General features: G+C 31.7%; 1 protein-coding gene across 2 annotated transcripts in view; it reads right to left on the bottom strand.

The window, feature by feature from the left end:
• LOC129949468 (oxidative stress-induced growth inhibitor 2-like) overlaps positions 1–19,054 on the bottom strand; it is a 65,420-nt gene extending 46,366 nt beyond the window's left edge. The window contains exon 1 of one of the 2 annotated variants that reach the window (XM_056060955.1): positions 18,803–19,054. The gene's annotated coding sequence lies outside the window, so the exon portion shown is untranslated. The remainder of the gene's footprint in view (positions 1–18,802) is intronic. The other variant, XM_056060954.1, reaches the window with a different exon arrangement.
• Between the last annotated feature and the right edge of the window lie 1,107 nt (positions 19,055–20,161).

The following is a 20,161-nucleotide window of genomic DNA, read 5'->3' as shown; positions in this document are numbered from 1 at the left end:
CATAGTGAAAAAAGCAAGACAAGAAAGAAAACAATACTATAGTGCTAAAACAGAAAAAGGCAAGAAAGTTGGGAAACAAAAAAGAGAAAAACGTGTGGTTGTGATTCAAATAAGTGTAAAATGAGCAAGTATTTTAAATGTAACGAAGTTACCGAATCCCAAAGGAAAGAAATATTTAATTCCTTTTGGAAAAGAACGTAAAGTTATGATTGGAGTTCTTGTAGAAAAGCGCCCAGTAGCCGACGTACAAGTGATTGTAATTCAAGACGTAATTTAACATTGAAATATCAGTTAAAAATTGAAAATGTAGTTATACCAGTCTGCAAGAAAATGTTTTTGAATACATTTAGTTTGGGCGAATGGACAGTAAGAAATTGGATTTTAGAAAGCGATGATTCTGGAATTCCTCTTTAGACAGAAAAGTCAAGAAAAAAAGTATCCATGATTAATATTAAAAAAAAAGACCATGTCAAAGATTTTTTAACCGGATTACCTAAACTTGAATCACATTATTGCAGACAAAAAACAGACAAACAGTATTTAAAATTTAACTACACAGCTTTTAAAGATGTTTATAGGATTTATGAACAGTTTGTGAAGGATAAAAACATACCACGAAATGAAGAATCATCGTACTTGTCCTTTTTGAAGATAACACATTCATTAAATATTGGTTTATATGAACCTAAAAAGGATCAGTGTGATTTGTGCTTTAGTTATAAGAACGGTAACATTGACGAAGCCACATACAATCAACACGTTAATAATAAAAATAAAACACGGTTGGAAAAAGAAACTGACAAAGATAAAGCTTAAAAAAATTAAATAAATGCGTATACTGTGGACGTCCAGGCTGTTCAATCAGTGCCTTTTATAGCTGCATCAGCAACATACTTCAAGCAAAAGCTTGCTGTACATCAATTTACATTTTTCAATTTGAAAACATCTAAAGTTTATTGCTACGTATGGCACGAAGGAGAAGGTGGTATGGACTCTAATGTTTTTGCTTCCTGTGTTTCTCATGTTTTAGAAAATTACTGTGATCTCACTATCCCAACAGTTCTGTTTAGCGATGGTTGTAGCGCACAAAATCGAAATGTCAATTTATCTAACCTTCTACAATTTGTTGCGATAAAGTATAATACGACTATTTATCAAAAGTATTTGACTGTTGGACATACCCAGATGGAATGTGATTCTGTCCACTCAACAATCGAAAGAAAAAAAAAGGCCAAGGAAATGTACGTTCCTGCAGATTTTGTTCGAATCATTGCAGAAGCTAGAACGTTTCCAGAACCTTATAAAGTGACGTATTTAGATCATTCTTTCTTTAAAAACTTTTCGAAAATAAATTATTATAAATCTATCAGACCAGGAATCAAATCAGGTGATCCACAAGTCACAGATCTTAAATGTATTAAATATGATTCCACGGGCATGTATTTTAAACTTGACTTTGACAATTATTGGACATTATCACCGCAAAGGAAACCAAAAATAAATATTTCAAAAATTATTTTAAAATCTCTATATGAAACCTCAATACCTTTGCCGATAAAAAAATATAAGGACTTACAGAGTTTGAAGAAAATAATTCCAAAAGACTACCACAGCTTTTATGATAATCTAAAATTTAATTCTGAAAAAGAATAGAATTATTTTTAGTTTTTAAGTTAAATGAATTTGAGTTTTTTCATCATCACTCTCTTTATAAAAGTGTACACACTTTTGTTATATTTAAAAATAAGCTTAATACATGAATTAAATAAACATATTTTTGTTAAATCTCTTTTTTATTTCAACTATTTGTGTGCATTGAATATGCAGTGGCAATCATTCAAAGGTATTTCAAATAAAAGCAATAACTTCGTATCTGCATATTGTATATCAAATCATAAGTGATGGGAACTCGTAAGTAGCAAAAAAGGCTGGAAAACATATATTATTACATTTAAACGAGATTGAATACTTGCAATCATTAACAATTGGGGAATATAAATTAAATAAATATAATGTTTCGATGTTATGTTCCATTAAAGGAAACTAACCATAATTTCTGAAAAATTGTTGTTTTGTAGATACGTGGTTAAGGCAGAAAGGGGGCGATATATAGCTTGGAGTCTTTTTAACAATCAGTTTGAAGAGTAAAATACAACAACGATATTTGAAGAAAGCTACCAGATCGCAATTTAAAAGCTGACGAGCTTGAAAAGAGACATGATCGAACCTACGTATAAGTAGGTTAAAAACAAACCGAGCATTAAATGCCACCTTTAGTTTGTGAGCTGATTGAAAATCAAGATCAGCAAACAGCTCACACCCGTATGTTATTATAGGTAATTTAATATGGGTATGTAGTACGGATTTAGTAACAGATAGTCCTTTAAGTGAAGCACAATTCTTTGACACAACTGTATCGACATGGTTATTCCAAGTTAACCTGTCGTTAAAGACCAAACCTAAATTTCTAACTTGGGCAACATCTTTAATAATACAATTATTCAACCTAAAGGGAGGGAAATTTTCTGGATTAGGTTTGTTTATTGAAATTGGAAGAGCTTTCGTTTTTTCAGGATTGAGTTTAAGTCCGTTCCGTGTCGACCAGTCATATATTGCCTGTAAATGAATGTTCATTTTAGATATTGCATTCTTAAGCATCATCTCAGGAAAACAAACATATGATTGGACATCATCTGCATAGATATGAAAATGATTGACAGTAAGACAAAACAGAGGGCAAATCATTAATGAACAATGAAAACAGTAAAGGTCCAAGGATTGATCCTTGGGGAACACCATTATTAACAGGCAGAAATGAGGACATTCTACCATTACAAGACACGGCTTGCATACGATTTGTCAAATATGAGTAAATAAGTTTTTTATTTGTGTCGGAGAAGCTTAATAGGGTCGTCAGTTTATCACAGAGAATATTATGGTTTACAAAGTCAAATGCCTTTGAAAAGTCAAGTAAGGTTATCACAGTTGTAAATTTATTGTCTAAAGAATGTCTTATGTCATCAGATACGTTGAGTAAAGCTGAAACACAACTATGTCCAGACCGAAATCAACATTGGAAAGGATTCAATAATTGCTTGTCTTTAATATAATATTTTATCTGGTTACTTATCAGACTTTCAAAAAATTTAGATAAAAAAATAGGATAGCTATCGGTCTATCTATATTCCTTCTTTTTTCCTTGTTTTAGGATAGGGATAAGGATAAAGCTTAAGCGGACTTTTTTTCATCTTGCGAAAGCTCGCATCTGCCTGCATAAATAATTGTTTACCACGTCTATTTACAAACTTTAGTATGATGCTGAAGTCAGTAGGGGAATGTTGTTTCCTTTTGCACGAAAAATGTTCTGTATTTGAGGTGGCTGAATACTTACAGCAACACAAATATTGTTGTATGTCGTCTTTAAGTCTTCTCCTTCATATTCCGGTAAGCCGACCAGTACAGCATCACAAGAGAACTTTTCTCGTTCGAGTTGATCAACTGCAAGCTCTAGTTGTTTGATGTTTTTGCCTGCTTTTTGCAGTTGTTCTATTCCATAAGTGATGAGCTTTATCTGATTTTAGTATTCAATCGTTCTTCTAAGGAAGCAAGTTTATTGTCCAGTGATTTATTGAATGTGAGCATCCACTCCTCCAGTCTCTTTTCAATGCGGCTCTACAGCTTGTCAGCAATGCAATTTGAATTGCTAACTTCAGCGTCTCTCAGAGAAGAATCACTCTCACTTTTTGTTGTTGAGCACGGTGCCTTTTGCTTGGTTTTGGTGGTATTTTAAATTTAAAATTCTAGACAAAACAATGAAAAATAAAAAAAAGTTCGAATTTTCAGGACAACAGTGATAACTTAGGTTCGGTAGACGTTAGGCAAGAATTATTACAATACAGGGTGCTTTATCTTACGCACAAAAATCCTTTTTCTTTGTTTACATATTAAAATATCAAGATTCCGTTTTTTGTGAATTTTTGTGTATGAATCAAAACAAATTTTCCAACATTCCCAAGATGTTTACATGAACAGCTGTTTATTTGAATGTCAAATTGGTTTGGGATAATGTAATTCACCCGATGGATAGCAGAATGCAAAGGCAGTGTAAAAGGGAATCGAATGGGTGAATCGAATATACGATCCACGTGAATTGCAAAATAGGGCTGTATATCTTTTCCATGAAAAAGAATTTTGTGGACGCTAACTAGCATTCTATACCAAGGGTATTCATTTAAATATAAGGTTCTTGTTGCAATAATGAAACCTTCAAAAGCATCTTCGTTTATTGGAAATCCACTTTCTAAAGCATTAAAAATAATGTGAAATCGTTCAATTAATTCTTTGTTCACACTTATAGCGGAGACATTCCAAAGGTCAGAGATCTTTGATCGACAGTTTTATTTAATATCACGGGAGGTTTATTTAATTCATCTGGTTTTGCTCCACATATGAAGCACGTTTGAGAAGACGAAGTCACAGATGAAAGTGGAGTACATATTTTACCGTCTATCATTGTAGTCATAAACGTAGAGTTGACAAGAAATTTTGTTTCGCCATTTCGGATACGAATTGGAGACAAATCTCTTATTTCTTGCTGGATTGAATTAAATTCTTGAGAAATTAATTCAGTAAACTCTTTGACCAAAACAAATTTGATTGGACGGAAATATCTTGTATATGAAGGAGCTGGATTTAGCCAAACAATTAGTTTTCCTTTTGAATAACTGAAATTCATTTGAATAGTCACCATTGAAATACTTAATAAACTTTCCGTATGACCCTCCTCCAAAACAAATTTCTACTTAACTACTTTTGCTGAGCCCCATCGCATTTCCACCTTACCAAAATTTGAATACGATTTTCGCCAATTTTCAAATCGTCTATTCCGAGTAAAACCTCCTGTTGACCAAAGCAAAGCCCCGCAATAGTATGATTTACTAATGACTGCAGTGAATTTTTCGCATATACCCCAGTGATTGTTAACTTAGCTGGATAACAGCTTTTCTTAGCTTTTTGAATGTTTGTATATGAGGGAATAAGATCTTTGCATTCTGCCTCGACTTTTTGCAGAATAACATCATATTGATTTTTCGGCAAATTAGCATCAACCATTAAAGATAATGCTTTATCAGCAAAAAAGCCCACTGAAGGTATGTACATACTCAGAACTATATCTTTTACGACGTTTTTTCCAATTTCGTACCCTTACTGGACGAAGCTTCCGACAAATGTTTCAAAAGCTTGGCTGAATCTCACCTTTCCATTTTTCGAAGCACTATCTCACTAGCCTTAACAATTTCTTGAATGTCAGTTGAATCTAAAAGACTTTGAATCTTCCTTTTTTTGATTTTTCATAAAAGTCATTAAAGACTTTTGATTTTCTTCCAACTTTATCAAGATTTTGAGGTTTTACGCTTTTAGGTAAAACATAAGGGTTCATTAAGCCGAACTGCATTTGTTATCAAAAAATGGTTGCGATGCCTTCCACTTTTTTCAAATCTTTCGCCTAGCTTAAAGCAAACAATGTTAATATCTGCTTTAAGATTTGTTTTAACTTTTTCTGATATGTCTTGAAGACCATATCTTTCCATTATTAATGACAAAACGACGTCTTTTCAATGTATTTTGGGAGTTTTTTCCCATTCTTAAAAAAATTTCTTGCGCGATAGAGTGAAGGTCATACTGGAAAAGTGAAAAAAATGTATGGCGGTCGTAAAAACGAGCAAGACAATTTTTATTTACCTTGAAGTGAACACTAAACAGATTAATTTAAGTATATCCTTGCAGCGGAATAATTAACTTTAACTCTACTTAAAAAAATAAAATATTTTATTTTTCCTCTTCTTCCTCTCTCACCAAAATATTTTTTTTTTAAATTTCCAATGGAAATAAAAATTATAATATTTTACCTTGAATATGGTTTAATAAAAAAAATATAACAATAAAATCACAGTAATCGTAAGCCAAAGTTATACCAAAAAAAAAAAAACACTTTTCTCTGTTATGTGAATGCACCTGTTGACAACAACTGACTTTGAAGTTTAAAAGTTTTAGAAGTTTAAAAAAAAAAAAAACAAAAAATGAATAACAGTTACCTATTGTATTGAGAAGCTAAGCAAAAGATCAGAAGTCATGTGGCTTAACTTTTTTTGTCAATTTGCTAGATTTGCGATCTACCACACTGTGTGTGTCTCAGTCAAAACGTAGCCATCGGCAGACGTAACTTTGATATAGTTAAGGACTTTTGAATCCGGCTCCACTATAAACACAGAATACAAGACCAGCGCTAAGATCAAACGAAGAATGACTTTTACTAACCGCTGATTCTTTGGGCTAAGAAAGCAATTGAGTAGTACTGCGCTCTCTCGAGGAATCAAATTGTCGCTTTATAAGATCCCCATCATTCTCGTCCTGCTATACGGTACAGAAGCATGGACAATGACAAAAGATGATGAAAGTAAATTGAATCGTTTAGAGAGAAAAGTTCTTAGCGTATGCATAGGTATGCATATGCAATATGCATAGGTGAATGGGAAGATGGAACGACTATCTGAACGGGCTGTACAGCGACGTAGGGGACTATTATGGCCCACAGCTCAACTTAGTTGAGTTGTAATAAAGATAACTCAATTTGAAGACAACTACAAAAAAAATCGTATTATGGGCGACAACTTTTTTCAATTGAGTAAACCAAATACATTACCTACTTTTATGAACTTATTTTTGTCAAAATCAGCTGGGTAAAGTAAAATAGGTAGTTTTGAATTCAGTGCAAAATATATAAAAAAGACATAAAAAAAAAAAAATAATACGAAATGGAAAGTTCTATTGATTTGTTTCTTGTAAATTCGGAAGAATAAAGTCCCCTCAATGTTGCGGTGATGAGAAAAAATATACGAGATCACTCCAATCCTTTGGAACTTCTAAACAAAAAGTATTGTTTGTAAACAAATTCTTTGATGAAAAGTGTTGATTTAATGTCTTCCCTTTGTTGCAGATTTATAAGACGCATTTGTTTATGTGCTAAACGAAATCAAAGATTATTACAAACAACCACAGCGTTCCTCCGCAATCCCACCAATTCCCAAACTCTACACTGCCCTACCTTTCATGGCAGAAGGAAGTTACCAAAAGTGTAGTGGTAATGATTTTGGTTTAGGCCTTGCTCTGCCAACAGTTTCGGTAGTATTAAAAGAAGTGCTAGAAGTATTAGAAGAACGTATCTGTCTACAATGGATTAAGTCTCATATGACAAATTACGAGATGAATTTATGGAAGAAAACCAGATTTCCTGAAGTAATAGGATGCATCGATGGAACTCATGTTCGAATCATAGCACAAAAAAAAATCTTCAACGTCTCTATTTAAATAGAAAAGGTTACTACATTCTGGATGTCATGATTGTAAGTGTTTCCGGTGCTAATCACGATTCATTCATTTAGAATTTAAGTGAATATAAGGAAATGTTAAATGAATTGGATGATAACACTTTTATTTTGGGAGATGCTAGATATCCTTTAGAGAAACATCTAATGACTCCATTTTGATTGGCTGAAAGTGGGTGTCCAGAATCACGTTTCAAAACCATACAACAAACAAGAAATATTATTGAAAGAACGATTGGCGTGATCAAAAGTAAATTCAAGTTCCTTTTATCTGCCCGAGGACTGCATTACAGTACTGAAAGAGCTGCGAAATTTGTCAATGCAAGTTATGCTTTACATAACATAAGTCAACATTTTAAAGTATTATATGTCGGTAAAATTCACAATGTTGACGCGATCGATTCAAATGATCATGATGTCAATGATTTTGTCCATGGAGCAACTGATCAGGATAATGAATTCATTTTAGTGACCGTATTTTTAATTTACATACAAATTTGTGTACACACAAATGCACAGTTGTTGAATTTTGACAACAATCACAACTGAAAGAAAACCGAACTGGCTTACATAATACCCCCAACGCCCCAACACACTTAAAAAGTCAACCATTTTTTAGTTGACTACTGGTTGACTTATGACAGCCAACAAGTTGTGATCGGTAATACCGATTGCCGGATTACAACTCAACTTTGTTCTTAGTTGTCTTACATAAAAAGCCCTGTAGCCTTAGCCAGAAGGATAAAAGTCCAACAACAGAAATGGCTGGATCACATAGAGCGCATGGAAACTAATGCTCAAGTCCGGAAAGCCTTTGAATCCACACCCACAGGACAGCGGAGCAGTTGGCTCGCACAAGTGGATAGCCCAACTTGGATTTCGCAACTAAAGACATCTAGCTAGATACCGAGCTAGATGAAGAAGTTTGTTGGGAGAGGCCCAAGTTTACACAGGACTGTATCGCTACTTTATGTTAGTAAGTAAGTAGGAATTTGAAATTTTACAACCCGAGTATAGTGCATTTTATTTTTCAATTATTTTGATCAATGTCTAAGAAAATGCGAAAAATTTCACAACACTTAAGAAATCAACTTAAATTTTCAATATTAACTTGTTGAAAAAATACAATTATGTGCACATAATTTATTAGACAAAATTATTTCAAGATTAGCAACCGTATTTTTTTTGCAAACAAAAATCAGTTCTATTTTTGATGACCTACTAACGGTACTAGTGTGATGGATGAGACATTAGATAGTATTTCGGCATTAAAGTCTTGTATTCCACTTTCATAAAAATAAATACATACGTATGTACGTACATAATATAATAAAATATATTTTAATATAGTAGAAAAATAAACAAAGGAACTAGAATGTAGAAATGCACTGTACAGTGTTGACAAAAAAATATCCAAACAATAATTTATACATTAGGTTTTTCAAAACAATGACAAATCATCAAACATTTTTGGAAAAGTGAAGAGTTCTTGACTAAAGCTAATTTTTATATCAAGCAGACATAGAAAGTATTCAATATTTAGATAGAAAATCAAAATTATCCCCATAATCGTGTTTTTCATGACTGTTAATCAAATCAAAACGAAAATATTGATAAAAACTAACAAAATTATACATTCCAAATAAATACAAAATGTATAAATAAAATAAAAAATATGTACATTACCAGTGGCTAAAAATGTTCTTATATTTATTATTTACACATCAGATTTATTTTGTATAAATGGGTTTTAATTCTGTCCAACACTGTAAATTCATGTAACTTAGATGTCTTCATTTCAATTGAAAGCGAATTTTAATTGTATTTGTAAATTCTTTGAAATTAAGATATTTTCATTATTTTAATGAAAAACAAAATATGTATGCAACCCTAGAACTTTATTGTCAATTGCAAACGAAGCAGTGGTCGTTTATGTGTAAAGCCTAGAACACATTTTTTAAAATTATTTTTGTATATTTCTGTTGTCTAATGAACTCACACCTTCACAAAGGAATGTATGTTGTTTTTTTTTTTTTAAATAGAATATTTTTATTTGCATATTTATTGTTCGACATCTGTCTTTAACAGATCATTCCAAAAAATTTGAATGGTTTCGTTGTGACCAATAATTTGCAATTAATTACTGCAATTCATTCACTCGTCAGATTAAATTGGCTAAGTGCCATTAAGATAACTTGTACAGTACAATGAATGAATAACGACGAGACAAGACGCCCACTTGACAGACAATATAAATACCTGAGGGAACGGTATGATCTAGAGGAATCGGAAACCCGAGGTTGTTAGTAGTATTTCTAATGATTAATGCAACAATTTTGGTCACGTTTAAGAATCAAGGCTGATATGTTATCAAGAAGAATTAATGAATCATTCTTCTGTATTTAGAATAAGCCTTGACTAGAATTATTAGTATATTAATATTGTTTTTTTGTTGTTTTTGTTGCTTAACTTGTGATCCTCAAAAATACTAAGTTTACAATTTTCTAGTTCGTTTATTGTTTTTGTTCTATTTTGAATTGAGATTTATTAAATTGCGGACATATTTATTTTCTTATAATTATAGAATCAAATAGGATAATATTGCGTAGGAGAAACATTCAGGTCGTAATAAAACACAATTATAAATTCGTGGAATATTGGTCCAGGGAAACGGAAAAGCAAGTTTGACAATGGCCATGACCAAACAACATGCATATTTTGTATTTATATTCATGTGTGATATATATTTATAGTATACTCTAACAGGTTCATTGAGTTTGTAATAAATTAAAAAAATATTATCAAAGAACAGTGTGAAACATTTTAGAAAATTCGATCAAAAAATAAGTTAAAAACTTATTTTTATCAATTTTGACAAGGAAAAATGTTTAAAAGAAAAGGCTCAAATACGAGCAAAAAAGGACGATGGTCGTAGCAATCGCTATTAAAATATGCTATAAGACATGCGGTCTTGCGACACATTCTTCGAAGTAAGAAAAATCATATGAAAACCAATATTAGTCCAATTTAAGAAGACTTTAAAAACAAACCTGAAATTACACTGGTCAACAAAATTTTAACTTTTTTGATATTTTTTGCTTTTGTTGGTGATCATAAGAAAAAATTAATAGTTAAAAAAAATGTGTTGGCCAAAGATTTTATTTTATTGAGTAATTTAAAATATTGCGAAATAACACAGATCTTGTTAATCAAAACTGTATTTTTTTATAAATGACTTAAGGGGGTATTCTGGTCTAGAGACATGAATTTTAGGTAATTTTTGAAGTGCTGTAGAAAAAAGCAAGCAACAATTTTACCATAAATTTGTTTATACATTATTTATTCACATTAGAAGCATACAAAAAAAAATAAAAAAAGTAAAACAAAAATCAAAATTCCGATAGTTATCAGCTGATGGAGTGGTGCGTCTCAAAAATTTGGTGCGTGACCATACCCACGATTTCAACTCTCCTAGAAATTTGAAATTAAAAACTAAAAAAGATTATTAATCTACAATAATTTCGCAATGTCTGGAACTACGAAAAAGTTACAAACATTTTTTTTACAAATTGGCGACTGCCTAAAGAAATACAAAATTTACCACTTTTTTGAACATTCTTCGATTTGTTAAAAATAGTAAAAACGAAAATTTGGGGATGGCCGTAGTTCCGAACGTAGACAAGTCCCTAAAGAAGACTCAATTTAAATTTCAAGTAAATCGGTTCAGCAGAACCTGAGAAATCGTGGGTATCCGATTAAAAAAGACAGTTATGAGAAAAACCCGTTTAAAGTACCCCATAATGTCTTTTGTTCGATTAGTTGCAGCTCAATAGATTTGGATGGCTGCTCAGCAAAAAAAAAAATACTTATTTCTCCGAAAATAATTTGAATTTGGGAAAATCTTCTCCTAGACATATTCTTAAATAGCTAAACTATGAAAATATGAAAACAAAAAAAACGATTTTTTTTTATTTCTAGACCGAATACCCCCTTAATAAATCTTAGATTTTGTTCCATGTTTCGCTTTTGCTTGGTCCCTTTTAATTGCCCAGCAGTAATCCGCTAACATATTTGGGTTTGCCCTAGTATCGCTTTTCCATATTCAAAATGTGTTGATGGAACCTCTCACCGAGCTCGTCGCTGACAGGCACTAAATGGTAAAAAAAAAGTCCAGTGACATGTTGCAACCCAAAGCTTTATATGTCATTAACAGCTCTCTAACCAACTCCCTGTGGCTTTCACTTTTGCGGTTACCCAACAAATTTGCAACAACATTTTTAAAAGCCTTCCATGCAGATTTTTCTAAATCGCTTAGTTTTTAGACGAGATCCTAATAGTTCTGAATGCTTTTTGGACAAATTTCGATTCCGAACTAAATCATTTAAGTTTCCTTGAGTTATGAAATGTGGCACGTTTGTGGTTTCTTTAAACTGTAAGTCATCGTCCTCGTCAACACATTTACCTGAAATGGACGGGTGTGAATTGTCATTCTCAACAGACGTAGTTGCAACTAGTAATAGTTCTGGCAATTTTTTACATTTAGAGACTGGTCTTATAGCCGAAGATAAGTTAGGGTAAATAACAGTATTTTTTTCTTGTATTTTATACCGTTTATGTCAGTGAGACAAAAACTATCATGGGTACTGCAAACTGCATAGGTCGTGCGCCTTTCTTCCAGTCGGTTGAATTTTTCACACACGCTAAGCAACAAACATAAGGAGCCCAGGATTTGTCTTGATGGGCGACAGAAAAACCAAAACATTGGTGATAACACTCCAACACAAGATTCGTAAAGTTTCGTCTTTGTTTTTTGAATGTCAGTTCTCCGCAAACATAACAAAAATAAATAGGATCATTGTTACACTTCTTCGACATGTTCAAAGGGTTAATAACAAAAAAATGCTAAAACAAAAAGGTGTTAAACATTTTTAAAACGGTTTACTTGGAAGCGCTTCTGTTAATTTGCTGCCAAGTACAAGTTTTGAGTTATATCGTATCACAATAAAACTGATGCTAATTGACACTTGACAATTGTGATTTAATAATGAGACTAGATTGACAAAACAAAATTAGCTATCAAAAAGTTCGTGTGACAAAACCAGTGTTGACCAGTGTAATCTTTTAAGGAGATTTAATTTATTGCGTTACCTTAATGATTCACTGCACTGCAGGCTTTGGAAAAGTAAATATAATAAAAAATGCTGGAAGTAGTAATCATCACTAATTGCAATCATAAAAATAATATCAGTCAATAAAGACTAAGTTTAAAACACCATTATTTTCATTTTTATTTAAATAGTAATACAGCGAATCCATCCATCCCTGACAACAGTACTCGCACATAGGAATGGTTGAAAGTTGTAAATCACTAGGCCCTAGTTCTCAAAGGACTATACTCTTACTCCAAAAAGTCTTCGTACAGCAGCCTAATTTTAGTGTTTTTTGCAAAAAGTACTAGAAATAGTACTAGAAATAAAACAAAATGGTAACATTGAAAAAAGTTAGTTTCCACATTCACCTTTTTACCGATTTAAAAAATTTGTGTTTGTTATTTTCAATAAGTTTTGTTATTGTTAAAGTAAATATTTTATCTCGAATCAACAAAAATAAAGCTGCTGTATGGTGGCTTTTTTGACTATGTGTATGTACACGACAAACGTGTATCTGGTTGCATTCTCCAAACACACGCTATTAAAATCGCAGAGTTTTAAAGAAAATCGTTGGATAGCAGACGTAGTCCATTAAAATATATCGCAATCGAAAACTATTGGATGCCATAGTATAATTATATTTGCAAGAAATTGAACAGCTGGGGAGCTATTTTTTCAATTAAATGTTTAGTAATGGGATTTTGAGGGAAGTCACTTCTGTTAAATGTTAACAAAATGATATTAACACCAATAAAATTAAAAAACAATAGCAGCAGATGTTTGTTGAAGTGCTGCTAAACTCTTGAAAACCGCGATTTTATTCACGAGTGTTATGGGTGTTTTTTTTTATTAACCTATTGTAAATTACACTAATTTAAAGATTTTTAATCCCAATGAAATTAAGCTTAACTAGCAGATGCTTTAAACAAACGAAACCATAGAATATCGCGCTAAAAGTCGCGAATGCTTTATAGTATTTGATTACAAATTTTGTTAAATCTAGCCTTGTATAAATTTGATTACAAGTTTGTTAAATCTAGCCTGGAGAACATATTTTTAAACCAGCGAATAGTATTATCTACGAAATACTAGATGCTGTTATAAAAGCTTTGCTATGCTGCCCAGATACGGGGAATTAACGAATACAAGGAGATAGAAAAGTTTCACAAATATTTTTTATAAACTTTTAAATTTACCACTAAAAATTCCTTGTACTTGGAATAATGACTTCCATTAATATTTATCATGATGACCGACTGACAAAACAAATAGCACTTTATGAGCTAAGAAACGAGGACCGGTGGATATCGATATGTAAAGCTCTGGGAAACGCGTGTGGAGAAACAATATCGCTGAATCCATCAAATTTGAATGGAACGCGATGCTCTAATGGAGGAAGGTTGAAAATCACAAAGCAGGATTCTTTACTCACAACTGAACCTGAATCTTATGGAATCAAACTACTTTAATGATTCATTGAATTACAGTAAAATATCCTTAATATTTAAAACAAGATGTTAAGTCCTTAGCATAAGCGGATCACCATACAAAGGCAGTTTTAATAAGTTTTGAACGCTATGTGATTTGAAAGCAAAAGAAGATTGCTTCCACTTCATGAGTATATGTCCAATTATTTCTGGCTACAGAAATGCAACCTTTGGAAAAAAAATCTCTGACGCTGCAAGAAACAGTAGAAGTGTTAAAAAATTTCGAATGGAAAGCACTCTATTCCTTTTTGAAATCCATTTATACACATAGGATGTTAATTATAACCGAATTTGTTTAAATTTATTTAATTTCAATTTTTAATTTTTGTTTATCATTTATACCTAGACAATTATTTATTTTGATTTGCAAATAAAGGAATCGATGGAAAAGGACCAGGGAAACTTACTGATAAAGTTGTTGAGGAAATCCTTAATGAAATTTTAAAGTAATGTCGGTTATGGGATGCCCTATAGGCCGCGAAGCCCATACTTATGTTGAGAAACGTGATGAAAAGCGAATCTCACGTTCTGAGCACCGCGTAAGTGATGCCGTTAAACAAACCAGAATTGATTCAAGAGCTGAACATTCTGCTTTGAAAGATTTTCAAGAATTAGAGGAAGGAATACTCTATGCACCAGGCATCGTCGATTGAAAGGTAAGTTGATATTTTCATTGTTAAGAGGACTTAAAACTTTAAACTAGTTTTTCTCAAAACTCTTGTTTTTCAAACTTTCCTCCATTGTATCTCAAAAACGTCTTGACCAAATGACTTGAAATTCGTTGGGTTAGATTCAGCACATGTAACCACATGGAATGAACTATCAACAAGCAAAAATTTCGAATTTTTTAAAACAAAAAAAACGCAAAATTCACGATTTTTTTGTATTTTCATTTGATGATAGTTCATTCCATGCATTAAGGCTTACAGATTAAAACACCGCACAGTGCGACTCACTGTATGGGAGAGATAAACAAAACTCAATTTTCAAATTATAACCGTTATTATTTTCTCTTTATTATTATGTCAAGTTGTGCTCTCAGGCTTTTTCTTATGATTTGTTTATGCTCATAATGCTAAAGTGTTGCGTAGGTTATAGCTATAAAGTTGTGAAACCAAAAGTGTCAAGTGTATTACCCGAATTTCATAATTTTTGTATCAATTTATTTAATGGTTTTTACTTCTTTTAAAAAAATTGATCAAACATAATAAGCTTTATTGAAAAAAAAATATTTCTTAGGGAAAGCTTGCAAAGGTTTTGTGTTTTAATCAATATAAACGGTTTATTTTTTGTAAGAGCAGATTACTTTTAAAAATTATGAGTCTCTTCAATACAGAAAAATATCTTTAATGTGAAACTTAATTCAAAAGTAAAAGCGAGTTGCCCCTTTTTTATTAATTCTTGTTCTTACCTTGATATAGTAATGTTCTTGCACAGTATTACCCTATGTTTCCATTTTCTTTTAGGAACTGAACCAAAAATAATTATTAAGAGGGAAACAATTTTTCACATATTCAATAATAGTGTTAAAAAGGTTTTTGATAACAAATTTGACGAATTTATTGAACATGTTGTTGTTAAAACAAATTGTCCCGTTTAAGAAAAATCAAACTTGTCCAATAAGCTTCGAGATTTTAAAAGTTAATTAAAAGCGAAATGGGCGAGGAGTGATAGATATGCAACTCAATTTAAAAAGAATGAAATGATTTGGTTAAATGAATGTTGCGAGTTTACTCTTTACACTTCCAAAAAAGGTGGTAGACTGAGTCTTTCCTTTCGCGAAAGTAGCGAGAGCTCTAAGCAAATGAAACCAGTTGATATCCGTGCTGAACATACTTCAGATCTTTTGACTTATGCCGCACAGATGAGTTCAAGAGCTGAAGGAAAAACTATGGAAGCGGATGTGATTAAAAAAGTTTCAACGGTGCCAACATACGCTAAAGATTGCATAAACTTAAATAATCATTCAAAAATCAAAAAACTTACGCCTCGCGACGCACTTTCCATTCTCATTGAAGCTAAGCTTAGTAGAACACAATATAACTAAGAGACTATGTAAAAGATATATTTGCATCATACAAATAATTACAGGCAGAGAAAAAAAGATCTTATCCTGATGATGTGAAAGTTTCGGAATCTGGAGCTGAAGTACCTTTACAAACCCTATTAGACTATACAGCTACTCGTTTGATACGAAGTGAAAACAATGTAATTAAGTCAGAAGTTGAAAATTTTGAAAAAATAATTCTGTTTTCCAAATGGGGATTTGAAGGCAGCTCGAGCCACACACAATTCAAACAGAAATTTGAATCTGATCCGTCTAATGACAAATATATATTTTTGGCTTGCCTTGTCCCACTAAATTTAAATAGCGAAAAGAAAACGGTAAGTCTTCAGTTTTATGGCGAAATCCTAAGATTCTGTAGACCAATAAGACTTCAGTATAAAAAAGAAACAACAGAAGTGGCTTTTTCAAAAAAAGAGAATATTGACCGTCAAATTAAACTGCTTACTCCTACAAAAGTTTTAATAGATGGCAACACAATTTTCGTTACTCACGAACTAAAATTTGTAACTCACTTTCTGGCACTAAATTTTCATTAAAATGCTATTTAGGTAATGCCACTTCAAAAAACTTTAACGATCTGGATAACATTTACCAAAGGCCCATAATTACATAATATGTGTCGTTTGGAATCTCCGTTCTACATACGTGGATACGATCATTAGAATCATTGCTGCACTTAAGTTATAAGCTACCAACACTTACCTGGCGCTTGTCGAGTGAAAATAAACTTTTGGTAAAACAAACGAAAAAAACTATCCAATTTAAAACAGAACTTGGACTTTGGCAATTCAAATGATGGTAATGTAGCTCGTAAATTCTTTCAAAACTACAGTACTTCTGCAAACATTGCCAAAACTGATACAGAGATAATAAGAAGAATTTACAATATAGTATTATCAATACTACAATAGAGGCTCTATTATAGTACTTGAGGCTTTATTAACGATCGGAATGTTAAGTGAAGAGGCTCAAGAGTCAAGAAATAAAGATTTCAAATTATACAGAGAATTTTTTGCCAGGAAAACTTGCAGAGTTGATCCTCTGTTAAGTCTTTCGCGTTAATTACCAGTGTTCGATAAAAAGATGTTTGATATTGATGTTGTTAACATGTTAGAAGAGCGAATGGGATGACCCCCTTAAAGGTAATCTCTTAAATTGAATGTAACTCAAAAAGGGTTTAACTTCTAAAATGAATACATTTGAAATGGTAACTGACAAAAGTTTAAATTCAACCAACTGCTCACTGTGGCGATTTAAGTCTCGAATGCTAATTTTTATGTTAACAATTAATATAAAGAGGTAATTATTTAAATCTGTCAATACAAAGAGATTGGATTCCAAAAATAACATTCCAAGCTTCAGGCATCGAAGTATAGCGAAACTACGTGCCGCCAGACAAACGTTTTGTTATTACTAAGCCTACCTACAAGCTACAACTTTAACTTTAGTTTACTTTCACGCCAAAAATGAGCCTTCAGCTTTCGGTTAAAAATCATTAACAACAAAAATAATATTTTATAAAAATGAAAAATTCTAACTGGAAGGTTTATCATCATGTTTTCCTCAATGAATGCATTCCTTCTCTTTATGAAAGGTTATGGAGAAGTTTAAAAAAACAATAATTTTATTTATTTAAAAGAAATGAATTTTGAAAAGATAGGCGTTTATAAAAGTGTAGGTGGTAAAGTAGTGTATAATATTGTCTTCCATAATGTTCAAAACCATGAAATTAGATAAATAAAAATCTTCTTCTATTACTAATTTTCTTTCATAAAGGAAACCTTGAAACTTGGAGGACACTTTATTTCTTTTTGAATCTTAAACATGTCATATTTTAATATTATGAGAGCAACTACATCCCTGGCTTCTTTAACTCGTTTGCGTCACCCTAGTAATGACCTTCTTTAAGACCAACAACGGGGTCAAATCAGGCTGGGACATGGTCGTACATGTTTCAGATAATTCAAATGACTTCTTTTTACATTTTTGGCTATTAAATTAACAAATAAATGATTATGTTAAAAAAATACAACATAGGTAAGGTATGTATATGCACATACTTTTTTAAGTTAAGTATTCAAAGCTAAAACGCGTTAGATTTTCCGGTAAAAGTACATTAACCCAGTTTATAATTTATTTTATTTTGAATGGTGATTTGAACTTTCCAAATTTTATCAAAAGTTTATATATTTTTGTATTTAACATGCTAAAAGAATCCGAGCCAAGTTTGCTTGGACTTTTGCCAAATATAAGAGTTGATATTTTTGTGATATATCTGAAATATGTATGTAAACACCTAATTCATAATAGGTATCAGTTCCTCATTCTTTTTGGACTAAAAAATAAATAAAAAATCACTTGTTTCTTGTGTTTGTTAGAGAACAGAATTGTAGAAATGCACAACAATGGTGATAATATTATAACTTGCACAATTTCACTACCGGAATTGATTTTTAATGAATTCCGTATTATAACTACATTCCATGCTATTGAGGTTGATTAGGTAGAAAACTTCCGGCATCGAATTTTAAGAAGGTGGTGTTTACATTTCCAAGGAACAAGTTCGAAATAAAAAAAAAAAAACAATAGCTCTTTCCTGTTAATATTTTTAAAATAAATAAATTATCATAAATTATCTTAGCATAGCATGCTTTACATATTTTGGCAAACTATTTAAGTTCTATTTTATTAAAAAGATAAAAGGGTACCTACATACCAATCAACAAGAGATTTCATCAGATGATGCACAATTCGTTTTCACATTCACACATTTTTGCAAGCACAACAAAAGCAATACATAACCGCAAATAATCAATTTTATGAAAACAAAACATAACACTTAAACTTTTGCGACATCAAATTTCATTTATAAAAACTAAATACTCATTTATTGATGCTTTCACGTAGTTAAATATATATATCTTTCTAAACTAACAGAGATTTCCACAGGTTTTTGTTTGGTTTTTCGCGTAACTTGGTAGCAGTAGCAGGAAAATTAGTTTTTTCGTTTTTCCGAAATCTGCCGTTTGACAGACGACTTCAATTCACAATATGTTCGGTTTTTTTTTGTGCATGCACATGTATGATTGGGGGCGTTCCAAGGTGTTTTTTCCGATAAGGCGAAGAAACATGTTCTTTTTGTTTATTATCTAAAATAATTCATATGGGTAATCCTTTAACACATAATACGAGTATAACAACAATTTGATACCGGTTTTGTTTTTTTAATGATGGATTTTTGACTATTTTCTATTGAAAATGGTAGCGTAGTGTGAACTACCGTTAAAAGACAACAGACACAAAATGTTTGGAAAACAAACAAACCTAAGAAAAAGGAGTTAAATATAGGAATGTTTTATGTCTTTGATCTCTACGTTGTTTTATTTTTGTAAGTTGACCTTTTTTGTGTCATTGGCGATAATAAACCGAAGATTTTATTATTAACATTGACCTGTTAGACATCAATAAGTTCACCGGATATATGGAGACACTTTTAAACTGAATTTTTGTATTTAGTTTCCATTGCAAAAAAAAAGATAATTTAGGCAAAGAAACAAAACTTACAAACACGTATGCGAGCTATAAATTAGTATTTGGACAAACAGGGATAGCAGATATGAGCTGTTGAGATTTTCTATTCATTTCGTCAATTAAAGCTTAGGTGTATAAAAAGTTTCTCATACAAATTTTGACAGTTCGTTTCTGCAGGCCTTACCAAGAATCAAAATAAGAGCTCACTTAAATATTTTACTCCATATTGCGCCATACCAATAACCATATTAATAGTCGCGATATCTACCGTTTGAATTGTATTGATGCAAATCTAAACTATCAACGTAGGATTAAATATAACTCCACGGTTGGCAGTGTTATTTTGACAGCACAAAAAATAAATATTTGCGAGGTCAAAAGGGATAAGATTTGTTGTGATTATTGGTGGCACCATTTAAAAAAAAGTGTCAGATATATAAACAACCAGGCCACCACAAATTTTTGGTAAGTGACTGTATAACTCTGCTGATTTACCACCGCCGGTTTACCTCTGCAAGTTTACCTCTGGACGGTTTCCCC

This window comes from Eupeodes corollae, chromosome 3 (genome assembly GCF_945859685.1).
Source record: "Eupeodes corollae chromosome 3, idEupCoro1.1, whole genome shotgun sequence".
NCBI classification, from domain to species: domain Eukaryota; kingdom Metazoa; phylum Arthropoda; class Insecta; order Diptera; family Syrphidae; genus Eupeodes; species Eupeodes corollae.
Note: the sequence above shows the minus strand (reverse complement) of the source record. Positions and strands in the feature narration are given on the sequence as shown.